The following is an 18,049-nucleotide window of genomic DNA, read 5'->3' as shown; positions in this document are numbered from 1 at the left end:
CCTCCTAGGGGCAAAGTGTACTAATGGCAGTGACAGGGTTAAGGGGTCAGTCTCTCCTAGGAGCAAAGTGTACCAATGGCCGTGACATGGTTAAGGGGTCAGTCCCTGCTAGGAGCAAAGTGTACCAATGGCAGTGACATGGTTAAGGGGTCAGTCCCTCCTAGGGGCAAAGTGTACTAATGGCAGTGACAGTGTTAAGGGGTCAGCCCCTCCTAGGGGCAAAGTGTACTAATGGCAGTGACAGGGTTAAGGGGTCAGTCTCTCCTAGGGGCAAAGTGTACTAATGGCAGTGACATGGTTAAGGGGTCAGTCTCTCCTAGGGGCAAAGTGTACTAATGGCAGTGACATGGTTAAGGGGTCAGCCCCTCCTAGGGGCAAAGTGTACTAATGGCAGTGACATGGTTAAGGGGTCAGCCCCTCCTAGGAGCAAAGTGTACTAATGGCAGTGACATGGTTAAGGGGTCAGTCCCTCCTAGGAGCAAAGTGTACTAATGGCAGTGACAGGGTTAAGGGGTCAGTCCCTCCTAGGGGCAAAGTGTACTAATGGCAGTGACAGGGTTAAGGGGTCAGTCTCTCCTAGGGGCAAAGTGTACTAATGGCAGGTACAGGGTTAAGGGGTCAGTCCCTCCTAGGAGCAAAGTGTACTAATGGCAGTGACAGGGTTAAGGGGTCAGTCCCTCCTAGGGGCAAAGTGTACTAATGGCAGTGACAGGGTTAAGGGGTCAGTCTCTCCTAGGGGCAAAGTGTACTAATGGCAGGTACAGGGTTAAGGGGTCAGTCCCTCCTAGGGGCAAAGTGTACTAATGGCAGTGACAGGGTTAAGGGGTCAGTCCCTCCTAGGGGCAAAGTGTACTAATGGCAGTGACAGGGTTAAGGGGTCAGTCCCTCCTAGGGGCAAAGTGTACTAATGGCAGTGACAGGGTTATGGGGTCAGTCCCTCCTAGGGGCAAAGTGTACTAATGGCAGTGACAGGGTTAAGGGGTCAGTCCCTCCTAGGGGCAAAGTGTACTAATGGCAGTGACAGGGTTAAGGGGTCAGTCCCTCCTAGGGGCAAAGTGTACTAATGGCAGTGACAGGGTTAAGGGGTCAGTCCCTCCTAGGGGCAAAGTGTACTAATGGCAGTGACAGGGTTAAGGGGTCAGTCCCTCCTAGGGGCAAAGTATACTAATGGCAGTGACAGGGTTAAGGGGTCAGTCCCTCCTAGGGGCAAAGTGTACTAATGGCAGTGACAGGGTTAAGGGGTCAGTCCCTCCTAGGGGCAAAGTGTACTAATGGCAGTGACAGGGTTAAGGGGTCAGTCCCTCCTAGGGGCAAAGTGTACTAATGGCAGTGACAGGGTTAAGGGGTCAGTCCCTCCTAGGGGCAAAGTGTACTAATGGCAGTGACATGTTTATAGGGTCACATCAGGGGGATTGATGCACAAAAGTGTTTTTACCTCATTTGTAAAGTCGTTTTGGAAGCACAGAGATGTGAGATTGGGAGGGGTGTGATTCTCTCTGGCTGCTCATTTTATCTCATGTCACTGTGTATTTAGTAAGTGTTTACACCCTCTCTCCCATTCTCCTTTATCAGCTCTCTGTGAAAAGGAGGGGCGGAGATAAAGGTCAAGAAAATATTCTATCGAAAAAACCTCCAGCTCAAAAATGCATGTAGTATTTTATTTCTAAAAATGAAAGCAGACAAAATCTTTGCTGTTAGCATGGTTGGATTTGTTTAGGAAATCCAATTTATAGGTAACATTGCACCTTTTATCTGTGGCACTGAAAAGGTTAATTATTCTGCTAAATAAATTCATCCAGGTGGGAAAAGGGTTAGTGGAAGTGATCTTTTTGCTTCACATTAGGAATTAAAGTTAGAATTTAAGTTACAAAGTTTTATAAGCTTATTCATTAGTGTTAATTACAACAAAGAAATAATTAAATCATGACTTTAACCCATTATTTATCACAGGGGGCCCCATTACACTAGAGCGTTGTAGCTTCCTGTGGCACAGAAGGGGTTAACCGCTGCAATTATTTCCTCACTTTAAAATATAACTTTGTAGTTTTAACCCTTTGAAAGCTGCGGGCGTTTGTGCTGCAGAAATGTTGCAGTTTTTGGTGCTAGCGATGTGTAACCCACAATAATAATAATATTATTTACATAGAATAAAAGAGGGGACCCCCCCCCAGCCCCCATTCCTACATCAGGTAAGAATGACTCTCTCCCACCTCCCCGGACCTCAGAACCGCCCCAATGTTAGTTGCCCGCAGTGTCTGCCATACAGAGAGATATATAAGGCACAGGAGAAACACCAGGGGATTCTGGGATATCACAGGGGGGTCACTGACCCTGTATCTAAAGTTTCAAAAGGATTTCTTGGATCGAAGTTTAACGATTCCGTGTGAACTAAAAATATAATCTCTCTGGTTTTGAAGAAACAAGTTACTGAGAAGCTGCTAGTAATATGTTTATATATGGAAGAATACATTTCCTATTTTGTTCGGGTTTTTTTTTTTATTAAAATGTATTATTTAAAAAAAAAATTAGGTCAATAATATAATGTTTTTCTGCGGGATACTACGTTGTGCTAATCACCGACATTAAAATCACCGACATTAACACTTAGGCCTGGGACATAGTAGCTTCAGCCTCGCTGAGCCGGGCTGAACAGATGCACTAACCCCCTGCATCTGTCATCAGCGCGGCTATAGTTTCCCCTTCCGCATGCGTGCTGATGCGTGCGGAGGCTCAGAAACTTTGCAGAGACAGGCAAGTTTCAAATCTGCCGCTCGGGGAAGCGTCGTGAGCGGTCAGGAGCGAGGGACTAGCCCCGCCTCCCGCTCCGCCCCCAGAACGCGTTCACTGCCTCGCCTGCCAGGACAGGAAAAAGCTCCATTTTGAGCAGGCGAGGCAGAGCAGGAGCGCAGATCACGGGCAGATCTGGGCAGATCACGTCCTGTGCAATCTAAGGCCAAGTCCCCGCTAGCGCTGAGCGCGCTCATGCTTGGAGAGCGCTCCATGCATGAGCGCTGAGTGTCCGGCTTGTACGCATGCGCGGGGTAGAGTATTGCGGATAGTTGAGCGCGCGGGCAAGTATAGTTTTTTTGTTTACCAAAAGCGCCAATCGCGGGTGAGCGTATGTGCCCGCACACGAGCGGGGATATCTATATATGTAAGTCCCCGCCTCAAGCGCCGCCTACTCAGCGCTAGTGGGGACTTAGCGCCAGCGGGGATGCAGCCTTAGGCTGAGCGTGCTGTGTGCTCAGCGCTTGCCACCTTTTCTTCGTGTACTTGTTATGTAGACGTCACCGCTCCTGCGCGGGAACGCACGCTCGCCCAAGCTTGGTGCTTGAGACAAAAAAGTGACTTTGAAGCGCGCTCAAAATGCCCCCCCAACCCGCTCCCGCTTGCGAAATAGGCAGGACACCCAGCGCTCATGCTTAGAGAGTTGGTGACGTCACCGCAGGAGCGCGGTCAGCGCCAGCGGGGACGCAGCCTTAGGCTAAGTCCCCGGTGGTGGCTGCTGCACGGGTGCCGGCGTTCTGGCGGCGGCGCGTGCACAGCTTAAAACCGCGATCTGCAGTCTGTGCTGAAGCTGCAGGGGGAAAGACGGGGGGAGGGGCGTGACGGGGCGCGGCCATGACATCATCAGGCTGGTTCGCCCTCATTGGCTGAACCGCCGGGGGTTGTGGCCAGCAGTCGCCAGTTCTGAATGCAATTTCCTAGTATTCAGAAAATCTGGTTGTGTAATTAGCTTGTGGGGCCGGCCCCATTGAGAGGCGGTACTTGTCCTTGCAGCGGGGACGCCATAGCGCACGCGCTGCAGCGGGGACGCAGCCTAAGCTGCAAAACCCCTCAGTTGGGTCGTAACGTGGTGACCAAAGGGTTAAAGTGACCAGCCCAATGTAACCTGACATTGCGTCACTGTATTAGGCTGCGCGTATAGTGCCGGCGATGCGACATCGCAGCAAAACAAATGCGTTGTCGCCGTCGTCGGCGCTTATAGTGCACGCAACGGCGACAGAGAGACAGCGCTACCAGAAATCTGGTAGTCACCGGCATTTGATTTTTTTTGGCGACGGTCTCCCCTTGCAGCCAATCAGGAGCTACTCCGTGCCTCTGCCCGCCCCTTTTGTGACGTCAGCCAGCGACGTCGCCTAAACTTCAAAATACAACTCGTCGCAATGGCGTATAGTGCCCGCGACATCACCCGTCGCGGCTAGCGAAAGTTGTATTTCATTTAGCGGCGTCGCGGGCGACCAGGCCATTGATTGGTTCAGGGGTTGTCACATGAGGCGACAGCCTCATAAAAATCAAATAATCCCATCTGCAAAAAAATCACGTTGCCACGTCGCAGTTGGGGGGGGGGGGAGTGGTTAGTATGATAGAGCTGTGCTCACATGTGCTGGTGTGTGTTTAGTATGATAGAGCTGTGCTCACATGTGCTGGTGTGTGTTTAGTATGATAGAGCTGTGCTCACATGTGCTGGTGTGTGGTTAGTATGATAGAGCTGTGCTCACATGTGCTGGTGTGTGGTTAGTATGATAGAGCTGTGCTCACATGTGCTGGTGTGTGTTTAGTATGATAGAGCTGTGCTCACATGTGCTGGTGTTTGTTTAGTATGATAGAGCTGTGCTCAGATGTGCTGGTGTGTGTTTAGTATGATAGAGCTGTGCTCACATGTGCTGGTGTGTGTTTAGTATGATAGAGCTGTGCTCACAGATGCTGGTGTGTGTTTAGTATGATAGAGCTGTGCTCACATGTGCTGGTGTGTGTTTAGTATGATAGAGCTGTGCTCACAGGTGCTGGTGTGTGTTTAGTATGATAGAGCTATGCTCACATGTGCTGGTGTGTGTTTAGTATGATAGAGCTGTGCTCACATGTGCTGGTGTGTGTTTAGTATGATAGAGCTGTGCTCACAGGTGCTGGTGTGTGTTTAGTATGATAGAGCTGTGCTCACAGGTGCTGGTGTGTGTTTAGTATGATAGAGATGTGCTGGTGTGTGTTTCGTATGATAGAGCTGTGCTCACATGTGCTGGTGTGTTTAGTATGATAGAGCTGTGCTCACATGTGCTGGTGTGTGTTTAGTATGATGGAGCTGTGCTCACATGTGCTGGTGTGTGTTTAGTATGATAGAGCTGTGCTCACATGTGCTGGTGTGTGTTTAGTATGATAGAGCTGTGCTCACATGTGCTGGTGTGTGTTTAGTATAATAGAGCTGTGCTCACATGTGCTGGTGTGTGTTTAGTATGATAGAGCTGTGCTCACATGTGCTGGTGTGTGTTTAGTATGATAGAGCTGTGCTCACAGGTGCTGGTGTGTGTTTAGTATGATAGAGCTGTGCTCACATGTGCTGGTGTGTGTTTAGTATGATAGAGCTGTGCTCACAGGTGCTGGTGTGTGTTTAGTATGATAGAGCTGTGCTCACATGTGCTGGTGTGTGTTTAGTATGATAGAGCTGTGCTCACATGTGCTGGTGTGTGTTTAGTATGATAGAGCTGTGCTCACATGTGCTGGTGTGTGGTTAGTATGATAGAGCTGTGCTCACATGTGCTGGTGTGTGGTTAGTATGATAGAGCTGTGCTCACATGTGCTGGTGTGTGTTTAGTATGATAGAGCTGTGCTCACATGTGCTGGTGTTTGTTTAGTATGATAGAGCTGTGCTCAGATGTGCTGGTGTGTGTTTAGTATGATAGAGCTGTGCTCACATGTGCTGGTGTGTGTTTAGTATGATAGAGCTGTGCTCACAGATGCTGGTGTGTGTTTAGTATGATAGAGCTGTGCTCACATGTGCTGGTGTGTGTTTAGTATGATAGAGCTGTGCTCACAGGTGCTGGTGTGTGTTTAGTATGATAGAGCTATGCTCACATGTGCTGGTGTGTGTTTAGTATGATAGAGCTGTGCTCACATGTGCTGGTGTGTGTTTAGTATGATAGAGCTGTGCTCACAGGTGCTGGTGTGTGTTTAGTATGATAGAGCTGTGCTCACAGGTGCTGGTGTGTGTTTAGTATGATAGAGATGTGCTGGTGTGTGTTTAGTATGATAGAGCTGTGCTCACATGTGCTGGTGTGTTTAGTATGATAGAGCTGTGCTCACATGTGCTGGTGTGTGTTTAGTATGATGGAGCTGTGCTCACATGTGCTGGTGTGTGTTTAGTATGATAGAGCTGTGCTCACATGTGCTGGTGTGTGTTTAGTATGATAGAGCTGTGCTCACATGTGCTGGTGTGTGTTTAGTATAATAGAGCTGTGCTCACATGTGCTGGTGTGTGTTTAGTATGATAGAGCTGTGCTCACATGTGCTGGTGTGTGTTTAGTATGATAGAGCTGTGCTCACAGGTGCTGGTGTGTGTTTAGTATGATAGAGCTGTGCTCACATGTGCTGGTGTGTGTTTAGTATGATAGAGCTGTGCTCACAGGTGCTGGTGTGTGTTTAGTATGATAGAGCTGTGCTCACATGTGCTGGTGTGTGTTTAGTATGATAGAGCTGTGCTCACATGTGCTGGTGTGTGTTTAGTATGATAGAGCTGTGCTCACATGTGCTGGTGTGTGTTTAGTATGATAGAGCAGTGCTCACAGATGCTGGTGTGTGTTTAGTATGATAGAGCTGTGCTCACATGTGCTAGTGTGTGTTTAGTATGATAGAGCTGTGCTCACAGGTGCTGGTGTGTGTTTAGTATGATAGAGCTATGCTCACATGTGCTGGTGTGTGTTTAGTATGATAGAGCTGTGCTCACATGTGCTGGTGTGTGTTTAGTATGATAGAGCTGTGCTCACAGATGCTGGTGTGTGTTTAGTATGATAGAGCTGTGCTCACATGTGCTAGTTTGTGTTTAGTATGATAGAGCTGTGCTCACAGGTGCTGGTGTGTGTTTAGTATGATAGAGCTATGCTCACATGTGCTGGTGTGTGTTTAGTATGATAGAGCTGTTTTCACATGTGCTGGTGTGTTTAGTATGATAGAGCTGTGCTCACATGTGCTGGTGTGTGTTTAGTATGATAGAGCTGTGCTCACATGTGCTGGTGTGTGTTTAGTATGATAGAGCTGTGCTCACATGTGCTGGTGTGTGTTTAGTATGATAGAGCTGTGCTCACAGGTGCTGGTGTGTGTTTAGTATGATAGAGCTGTGCTCACAGGTGCTGGTGTGTGTTTAGTATGATAGAGCTGTGCTCACATGTGCTGGTGTGTTTAGTATGATAGAGCTGTGCTCGCATGTGCTGGTGTGTGTTTAGTATGATAGAGCTGTGCTCGCATGTGCTGGTGTGTGTTTAGTATGATAGAGCTGTGCTCACATGTGCTGGTGTGTGTTTAGTATGATAGAGCTGTGCTCACATGTGCTGGTGTGTGTTTAGTATGATAGAGCTGTGCTCACATGTGCTGGTGTGTATTTAGTATGATAGAGCTGTGCTCACATGTGCTGGTGTGTGTTTAGTATGATAGAGCTATGCTCACATGTGCTGGTGTGTGTTTAGTATGATAGAGCTGTGCTCGCATGTGCTGGTGTGTGTTTAGTATGATAGAGCTGTGCTCACGTGCTGGGGGAAAGGGGGCGCTTCTTTAAATTAAACCCCCCAAATTATTCATTCCAAAGTAATGTGCAAAAATAAAGCATTACTTCAAGTGTGGGTGAATCTTTTTTTATTTGGACTGGTATATTAAGGACGAGCTTTTGAGCGCAATGCAAACTTTGCAACTGAACTAACGGCTACAAGAACCAACACAGTAACACCCCCCCCCAAGCCCCCCCATTATCTCCCAGTCCCTGTGATACCGGGAGGATTAACCCCTCCAGTGCCAGAGGCTCCCCCTCACTATCAGAGGCTCAGCCTCTCAGGCTCCTGTGTGTAAGGAAGCTCAGAACAGCACTGGGATAATGTGCACAGGTCACACAAGGGAGGGGAAGGGAGGAGGAGGAAAGCACTTACCCAATAACACAGGCTGAAGATCTCTGTGCAGCAGGGGGTGGGCAATGTGAGGGGGGCACAGGAAAAGGGACTTAGAGGCTGCAGAGCCTATTCCTCAGTGTGTCCCCCCTCAGTGCCTGAGATGTGCACTTTATCCCCTCCTCACTGTGTGTGTACTTCCTATGGAGGGTGGGGGGAGCCCCTGTGATCTCTCAGTCCTTCCCTGTGGGAGTGACCTGGATCCCCTCCTCAGGATGTGGGACAGTCTGTGCTCAGGGTCAGGTTACAGGCTGGGAGTGGGACAGCCCTTCCTAGCACACTCTGTGCTGTGTGTGTGAGCAGGGACATGTGGTGTCACTGAAGCAGTGTGTATCTGTAGCCTCAGGAGATAGGGAGGTCTGAGTATCAGTGCAGAAATAGTGCAATTCTGGGGCAAACAAACTGCACCAGATTTATTAAAGACTAGCTAAGAGACCCGGCGTTGCCCGTGAGTTAAATTTCCTGCTCCCTCCTCTCCCCCCTATTTGTGTGCTCCCCCTCTCCCACCCCCCAGAGGGAAGGAGGGACAGTGGACAGGAGGGGGGGACGACAGTGGACAGGAGGGAGGGGGGACAGGAGGGAGGGGGGGGCAGTGGACAGGAGGGGGGGGGGCAGTGGACAGGAGGGGGGGGACAGTGGACAGGAGGGGGGGGGACAGAAGACAGGAGGGGGGGACAGTGGGAGGTGAGGTGAGTGAGCGCTGGGGAGGGAGGTGAGGCCTTTTTTTTATAAGGGGGCTGGTAGCCATGAGTGTTTATTATAGACAGAGGGTGGCCCTCACCCCACACAAAGCATGTCCGCCCACTCTGTGTGACATTGACACACCGACTGGCTATGTCTGGATTCTGACTGACCCCGCAGCGCGGGTAAATCCTGAGGAGGGAGCAACCGTCACACGCCAAGGGCGGGAGGGGGCAGGGGGTGAGCGCCCGGACAGTGACGGGTCTTTGGGCGGGAAAACACGCACCTGACAGGAGCCGGGCGGGAACAGACCGCCTCAGTATTGCCAACGACGCCATAGCCTGAGGAAAGAGAGAGCGAGATCTGGTGGGAGCAGCTGCTGTTTTGGCCAATGACAGTCGTGTGGGCGGTGTGTGTCACAGTGGGGCGTACCTCTTGGGCAATGACAGTCGGGGTGGCCACGGAGCAATCACATTCACCGCAGCTAGTACCAACCTTTGATTTTATATATTAATGTAGTCAGGTCTAAGATTGGTGTACATATCTCTTTCTCATGCTGGCAGTAACCCTGGTAAGTGTGCAGGATTGTCAGCAACAATCAATGAGGTTTGCCCTCACACCCTGGTGAGGTGTCATATGTCCCCAAAGGAAGTGACAGCATGAAGTGTGTTCCCACTTAGGATACTGGGCACTGATGAGGAGGAAGGATCAGGGGAAGAAGATTGGGATCCTGGCGGGTTAGACGAGAAGTGGTGTAGTCAAGAGGGGATAGTCTACGTCCCCAGGAGATGCATTAGGGAGGTTTATGGGCATGATCCTTTCAGTCCATTAGCATCCATGCCAGAATTATGGGCTGATTATGGGTGTCCAGTATGTCACCCAGAGTGTTACCGCATTGATGCTCTAAGACCAGTGGACCATGCTGTGCGCAAGCCACCTTGAGAGGGTATGGGGGTACCAGTCATGGGTTCTACAGAAGGGAATAATTCTGGTTGTTACACATCTACGTTAGGATGTATCTGTTATAATGTTTTGAGAAAAGATATGTACTGTAATAATGTGTTGTTATGTTTTGCAGTGCTACCTGAAGGAAGGTTCCGCAAATTTAGGTTCCAAGCGAGGACGTTGGGATTCCACCAGGGGGAGAATGTAGCCAGGTCTAAGATTGGTGTACATATCTCTTTCTCATGTTGGCAGTAACCCTGGTAAGTGTGCAGGATTGCCAGCAACAGATCAATGAGGTTTGCCCTCACACCCTGGTGAGGTGTCATATGTCCCCAAAGGAAGTGACAGCATGAAGTGTGTTCCCACTTAGGATACAGGGCATGTTTGTTCTCCGGGGGGTGATATAAGACACAGCACTGCCTAAAGTTAGAAGTTCAGTTTCCTGTTGTTGAGCTGCTCAGTTCAGTGAGAGGCACGTGAAGGTCTGCAACAATGTTGCAGTGTCTCCTGCTAGCTGTGAGTCAGTGAGCATACGCAGCAGAGTTAGAGGAGCTGAGAGAGACAAAGCAGCTCAAGAGAGGAGCTGACAGCAGCCAGAGAAGCTGGAGAATCTCTGAGAGTAGAGGTGGAAAGCAGATCTATTAGAGAAGGGACCTTCCTAATGGAATGCTGCAAGGAGATGAGTGGCTGAGCTGTTAGCTGTGAGGGGCAGCTTGCCCATACCAACCATCAATAAAGATGCCCTGTTCGAATATACCTCCACTGTGTGAGTGTGAAGTTACTCAGCAGTGGATGGCACCACCAAGAAGGAGTTCCTCACCAGGACCATCTCCCTGCGGAAGCACAGATCCTGATGAGGTGGAGGCGCTGCACTGGATATAGGTAGGACTCGCACACACTACCTCAGCTACCTGTCCTGATGACATCCCCTAATACCATCAAGCGGGAGACTCAGGAGCTCTGTTACTTGCAGGTGCACCACCATACACGATCACGTAATGGGGATAGGTTAGATTACCCGGGCCAATGTGAGATTGGGGGGGGGAAAACCCGTTACATTAAGATAAATAAACTATTGCTAATGTGGGATATTTTTTGCCTTGATACCGTATGGTGCAGATCTCTTGCCCCACAATGTTACCACTTTTGCCCTGATACATATGTCTCACTATATGTGTCTCTCCCCTACTGCTGCGGCCGAGTTTATTCGAGCATTTGCCCGTTCTCGGCCGCAGCAGTAACCTGGCGCGCGACGGAGGGTGCCGGGCGCGCGCCGAAGCAGCGGAGGAGCGCCCTCCGATCGGGGCTTTCTTCCTCCCGCTGCCGGGTCCCCCGGAACCCCCTGCCGCCGTCCCCCACATCGCGGGAGACCAGGGCTCCCTCGGGGAGCCCTAGACGCGCGTGCAGGGGGCGCAGGCACCCAATGACGCGTGACCGCGCATCGGTGATGCGCGGCACGCTGAGGGAGTGCGGCTAGCACGCCGTTGCATCCCCCGGCTTGCGGTGCTAGCCGTGCTTCAATAAAACGTGTCGCCAGTGTATATTCAGGATTCCTCTCTGGAGAGCAGGGAGTTTATTGAGCACATAATACAATATCTTACAGCGATAAGCACTTATATCTGTGCTGCTATTCTTTATTATAGTACTGAGTGCTTTAGCTCGGTATTAGTTATTTCCAGCTGTAGACACTCTAGCTCAGGGTTCCTTACAATGCATCTGATCTCAGACACGCTATAAGAGGGTTGCGGTCAGGGCCATCTTAACAATATTAGGGGCCCCCGGGGAAAGCAGTGCGCGGGGCCCTGCCTTCACAATCACTCACATGAATAAAAATGTAAATTAACGATTTGTTAACGAATAGTTAATATCCCCTGAATATCTAGTTTACAATTTATTCTGACATCTTAGACTAAGGCCCGCTCCCTCAGTCAGCGCGCCCGCACTGCACACAGGCGGGGCGCTGACAGACACAGACCGCGATATGCGGTCTGTAGGGAGCCGGGAGCCGGAGTGGGAGGGAGGGGGGCAGGATCTGATCGTGGTGCCGTCCACCCCCCCACACACATACATACACACAAACATACAAACACACACACACACACATATACACATACACACACATACACACACACACACACACACTTTAACCTGCAGCTCCTTCCCTGCTCCCCGCCCAAGGCGCCTCCCATCTAGCTCCTTCCCTCCCCTCCTCCCCATTGGCTGACTCGCGTACCATGTGACGCGTCGCCGCACGGGAACACAATTCTCTGGTATCCCTTGCTGGCTGACGCGTCACAGTACGTAGTCAGTTGGCAGTGAGGAGGGACTGGGACCGGATCGTGAGGCTACAAGGCAATGGCGAGTAGCGCTCACGCGGCCGCCCGCGCCACCGGGCCCCAGCCCTAACTGTTACAGTGTTATTCATAAAACAATCTTTTATATAACTTTTACAATACCTCACAAGGGAAACATCACTTTGCTATAACTGCAGTACAGTGAAGAAACTCAACCTGTACCCCCTTTTTTTATTTGAAGAAATATCACAGTAAAGACAGTCACTGGTATATACTTCTAACCTATGCAGACTGTCGCTCCCAGCCTCCCACGCGCTCACTAGCTGCAGCAGGCACCGGAAGTGCTGCACTGCTAGGCTGCGAGCGGTTGTGACGCGAGCCGGGTGCCGGGCGGGCGGAGAGCGAGCGGAGCCGGGCGGGGGAGAGCGAGCGGAGCCGGGGTGCTGGGCGGGGGAGAGCGAGCGGAGCCGGGGTGCCGGGCGGGGGAGAGCGAGCGGAGCCGGGGTGCCGGGCGGGGGAGAGCGAGCGGAGCCGGGTGCCGGGTGGGCGGAGAGCGAGCAGAGCCAGGGTTCCACTTCCGGGCAGGGGAGAGTGAGCAGAGACGGGTGGGGGGAGAGCGTGCCGGGGTGCCGGGCGGGGGAGAGTGAGCAGAGACAGGGTGGGGGGAGAGCGTGCCGGGGTGCCGGGCGGGGGAGAGTGAGCAGAGACGGGGTGGGGGGAGAGCGAGCCGGGGTGCCGGGCGCCGCGGCGGGGGGACAGCGAGCCCTCTGAGCTAGACTTAGAATGGATATTTTTAGCATTGGTGGGTAGGGTTGCCAGGTGGCTTGTCCAAAAATACTGGACACAATGGTAAAAGTTGCGACGCCCCCAATACATATATATATATAAAAAAAACACGCTCCCGAATACATATAAAATATAGCCCCACCACACCTATACATATAAAATATAGCCCCACCACACCTATACATATAAAATATAGCCCCACCACACCAATACATATAAAATATAGCCCCACCACACCTATACATATAAAATATAGCCCCACCACACCAATACATATAAAATATAGCCCCACCACACCTATACATATAAAATATAGCCCCACCACACCAATACATATAAAATATAGCCCCACCACACCAATACATATAAAATATAGCCCCACCACACCTATACATATAAAATATAGCCCCACCACACCAATACATATAAAATATAGCCCCACCACACCTATACATATAAAATATAGCCCCACCACACCAATACATATAAAATATAGCCCCACCACACCTATACATATAAAATATAGCCCCACCACACCTATACATATAAAATATAGCCCCACCACACCTATACATATAAAATATAGCCCCACCACACCTATACATATAAAATATAGCCCCACCACACCTATACATATAAAATATAGCCCCACCACACCAATACATATAAAATATAGCCCCACCACACCTATACATATAAAATATAGCCCCACCACACCTATACATATAAAATATAGCCCCACCACACCTATACATATAAAATATAGCCCCACCACACCTATACATATAAAATATAGCCCCACCACACCAATACATATAAAATATAGCCCCACCACACCTATACATATAAAATATAGCCCCACCACACCAATACATATAAAATATAGCCCCACACCTATACATATAAAATATAGCCCCACCACACCTATACATATAAAATATAGCCCCACCACACCAATACATATAAAATATAGCCCCACCACACCTATACATATAAAATATAGCCCCACCATACCTATACATATAAAATATAGCCCCACCACACCAATACATATAAAATATAGCCCCACCACACCTATACATATAAAATATAGCCCCACCACACCTATACATATAAAATATAGCCCCACCACACCAATACATATAAAATATAGCCCCACCACACCTATACATATAAAATATAGCCCCACCACACCAATACATATAAAATATAGCCCCACCACACCAATACATATAAAATATAGCCCCACCACACCTATACATATAAAATATAGCCCCACCACACCAATACATATAAAATATAGCCCCACCACACCTATACATATAAAATATAGCCCCACCACACCAATACATATAAAATATAGCCCCACCACACCTATACATATAAAATATAGCCCCACCACACCTATACATATAAAATATAGCCCCACCACACCTATACATATAAAATATAGCCCCACCACACCTATACATATAAAATATAGCCCCACCACACCTATACATATAAAATATAGCCCCACCACACCAATACATATAAAATATAGCCCCACCACACCTATACATATAAAATATAGCCCCACCACACCAATACATATAAAATATAGCCCCACACCTATACATATAAAATATAGCCCCACCACACCTATACATATAAAATATAGCCCCACCACACCAATACATATAAAATATAGCCCCACCACACCTATACATATAAAATATAGCCCCACCATACCTATACATATAAAATATAGCCCCACCACACCAATACATATAAAATATAGCCCCACCACACCTATACATATAAAATATAGCCCCACCACACCTATACATATAAAATATAGCCCCACCACACCTATACATATAAAATATAGCCCCACCACACCTATACATATAAAATATAGTCCCACCACACCTATACATATAAAATATAGCCCCACCACACCTATACATATAAAATATAGCCCCACCACACCAATACATATAAAATATAGCCCCACCACACCTATACATATAAAATATAGCCCCACCACACCCATATATATTAAATATACCCCTACGCATGTATATATATATATATATATATATATATATATATATATATACATACAAAGAAAAAACTGCGCCCCTCAGATAATATCTCTCTCAACACTAATAGTTCAAATGTTTATACAAATATATGCATGCATTAATTAGTAGGATGTCAGAGGTAAAAAGTATCTATAAAATTGTGAGTATAAAAAATACAAATATTTATCCACACAATGATAAACTGCAATTAGTTAACTATATTAGTGTGAGCTATGATTGAATACTAAAATCCTTATGGGTGTATTTCCAAAATATAAATTATGTATTCAATAAAAAAAGAAAAAATGAGAAAGCAAAAATAGTCCTGTATAAAAATGAAAAACTGCTCTCTGCAAGGAACCAACGACCTCCCAGTGAATCTACAGAAAGACAAGAAAGAAAGCGCCCGATCCTAGTGTAATATGAAACAAAATATTTAATACCAGACCTAAAATCAAATGGATGTAAACTCACAAACATATGTGAATAAAAAGCATGTAATGAGTATACTCATTCGCCAAGGACCATCCCACAGTTGGCGAATGAGTATACTCATTACATGCTTTTTATTCACATATGTTTGTGAGTTTACATCCATTTGATTTTAGGTCTGGTATTAAATATTTTGTTTCATATTACACTAGGATCGGGCGCTTTCTTTCTTGTCTTTCTATATATATATATATATATATATATATATATATATATATATATATATATATATACATACAGTGTTCGACAAACCTATACATTTGCACGCCCCGGGCGAGTGGATTTAACATCGTGGCGAGCTCCTATTGGCCCAAGCAGCACACGTGTGGTACTAGGTTGCGAGTAAAATTTTTTGTTCGGCGAGTAGATTTTTTGGTGATTTGTCGACCACTGTATATATATATACACATATACACATACATATAAAATATACCCACACCACCCCCATATATATTAAATATACTCCTATCACCCCAATACATATAAAATATACCCCCACCACCCCCATACATATAAAATATACCCCACCACCCCCATATATATTAAATATTCTCCTACAACCCCAATACATATAAAATATACCCCCACCTCCCCAATACATATAAAATATACCCCCATCACCCCATATATATTAAATATACTCCTACCATCCCAATACATATAATATATCCCCCACCACCACCCCCATACATATAATATATACCCTCACCTCCCCCCACATTGTACTTTACCTATCTCCTGCAGGAAACAGACAGCACAGAATATGTCTCTGGCCCGCCGGGGTGTGGGCTCCGCCCCTGCTGTCCTCTGGTTGGCTGTCCTCTCCTCCAATCAGGGACAGCACACCAGTCCTCCTTGCTCTGCCCAGCCACCGTCCCGCCCTCTCACTGCCTCCGCCCTCTCAGCACGTAACGCTCGCCGGACACCTGGCAACCCTATGGTGGGCACGCATGGGCCGGGCGCGTGGGGCCCCCCTATGCTGTGGGGCCCCCGGGCAACTGCCCAGCGTGCCCATATGTTAAGACGGCCCTGGTTGCGGTTCCTTACAATGCATCTGATCTCAGACTCGGTATTAGAGAGGGTTGCGGTTCCTTACAATGCATCTGATCTCAGACTCGCTATTAGAGAGGGTTGGGGTTCCTTACAATGCATCTGATCTCAGACTCACTATTAGAGAGGGTTGGGGTTCCTTACAATGCATCTGATCTCAGACACGCTATTAGAGAGTGTTGGGGTTCCTTACAATGCATCTGATCTCAGACTCGCTATTAGAGAGGGTTGGAGTTCCTTACAATGCATCTGATCTCAGGACGCGCTATTAGAGAGGGTTGGGGTTCCTTACAATGCATCTGATCTCAGACTCGGTATTAGAGAGGGTTGCGGTTCCTTACAATGCATCTGATCTCAGACTCGCTATTAGAGAGGGTTGGGGTTCCTTACAATGCATCTGATCTCAGACTCACTATTAGAGAGGGTTGGGGTTCCTTACAATGCATCTGATCTCAGACACGCTATTAGAGAGTGTTGGGGTTCCTTACAATGCATCTGATCTCAGACTCGCTATTAGAGAGGGTTGGAGTTCCTTACAATGCATCTGATCTCAGGACGCGCTATTAGAGAGGGTTGGGGTTCCTTACAATGCATCTGATCTCAGACTCGGTATTAGAGAGGGTTGGGGTTCCTTACAATGCATCTGATCTCAGACTCGCTATTAGAGAGGGTTGGGGTTCCTTACAATGCATCTGATCTCAGACTCGCTATTAGAGAGTGTTGGGGTTCCTTATAATGCATCTGATCACAGACTCGCTATTAGAGAGGGTTGGAGTTCCTTACAATGCATCTGATCTCAGGACGCGCTATTAGAGAGGGTTGGGGTTCCTTACAATGCATCTGATCTCAGACTCGCTATTAGAGAGGGTTGGGGTTCCTTACAATGCATCTGATCTCAGACTCGCTATTAGAGAGGGTTGGAGTTCCTTACAATGCATCTGATCTCAGACTCGCTATTAGAGAGTGTTGGGGTTCCTTACAATGCATCTGATCTCAGACTCGCTATTAGAGTGTGTTGGGGTTCCTTACAATGCATCTGATCTCAGACTCGCTATTAGAGAGGGTTGGAGTTCCTTACAATGCATCTGATCTCAGACTCGCTATTAGAGAGGGTTGGGGTTCCTTACAATGCATCTGATCTCAGACTCGCTATTAGAGAGGGATGGGGTTCCTTACAATGCATCTGATCTCAGGACGCGCTATTAGAGAGGGTCGGGTTTCCTTACAATGCATCTGATCTCAGACTCGCTATTAGAGAGGGTCGGGGTTCCTTACAATGCATCTGATCTCAGACGCGCTATTAGAGAGGGTCGGGGTTCCTTACAATGCATCTGATCTCAGACGCGCTATTAGAGAGGGTTGGGGTTCCTTACAATGCATCTGATCTCAGACTCGCTATTAGAGAGGGTTGCGGTTCCTTACAATGCATCTGATCTCAGACACGCTATTAGAGAGGGCTGGGGTTCCTTACAATGCATCTGATCTCAGGACGCGCTATTAGAGAGGGTTGGGGTTCCTTACAATGCATCTGATCTCAGACACGCTATTAGAGAGGGTTGCGGTTCCTTACAATGCATCTGATCTCAAAACCTGCACTGCAGGCGGGAGACATCAGGAGGCGGCAGGGAGGCCTGGTCATGACGTCACGTGAGTGCTTCGCCCTCATTGGCTGAACCGCTCACATGATGTGGCCGTCGCTCGGGAAATCAATTTCCCAGATCTGCTCTAAATTCGCACGTTTGGCCACCTCATTCGCGTGCGCGCGCTCAGTGCAAAACATGGATTTGTTTTGACGTCGCCTGCCCACATT

At 48.2% G+C, this 18,049-nt stretch overlaps 1 protein-coding gene across 9 annotated transcripts in view; it reads right to left on the bottom strand.

Moving 5' to 3' along the window:
- Positions 1–18,049, bottom strand: part of LOC142488371 (uncharacterized) — a 175,377-nt gene that overhangs the window by 32,733 nt on the left and 124,595 nt on the right. For 5 of the 9 annotated variants that reach the window (XM_075588820.1, XM_075588828.1, XM_075588822.1 and 2 more), the window contains exon 1: positions 7,908–8,170. The exons of 1 other annotated variant lie outside the window; for it this stretch is intronic. The gene's annotated coding sequence lies outside the window, so the exon portion shown is untranslated. Of the gene's footprint in view, positions 1–1,435; positions 1,577–7,907; positions 8,171–18,049 lie in introns of those variants that run through there. 3 more of the 9 variants (XM_075588821.1, XM_075588832.1, XM_075588830.1) reach the window with 1 other exon arrangement.

Source organism: Ascaphus truei, chromosome 2 (assembly GCF_040206685.1).
Source record: "Ascaphus truei isolate aAscTru1 chromosome 2, aAscTru1.hap1, whole genome shotgun sequence".
Taxonomy (NCBI): domain Eukaryota; kingdom Metazoa; phylum Chordata; class Amphibia; order Anura; family Ascaphidae; genus Ascaphus; species Ascaphus truei.
Note: the sequence above shows the minus strand (reverse complement) of the source record. Positions and strands in the feature narration are given on the sequence as shown.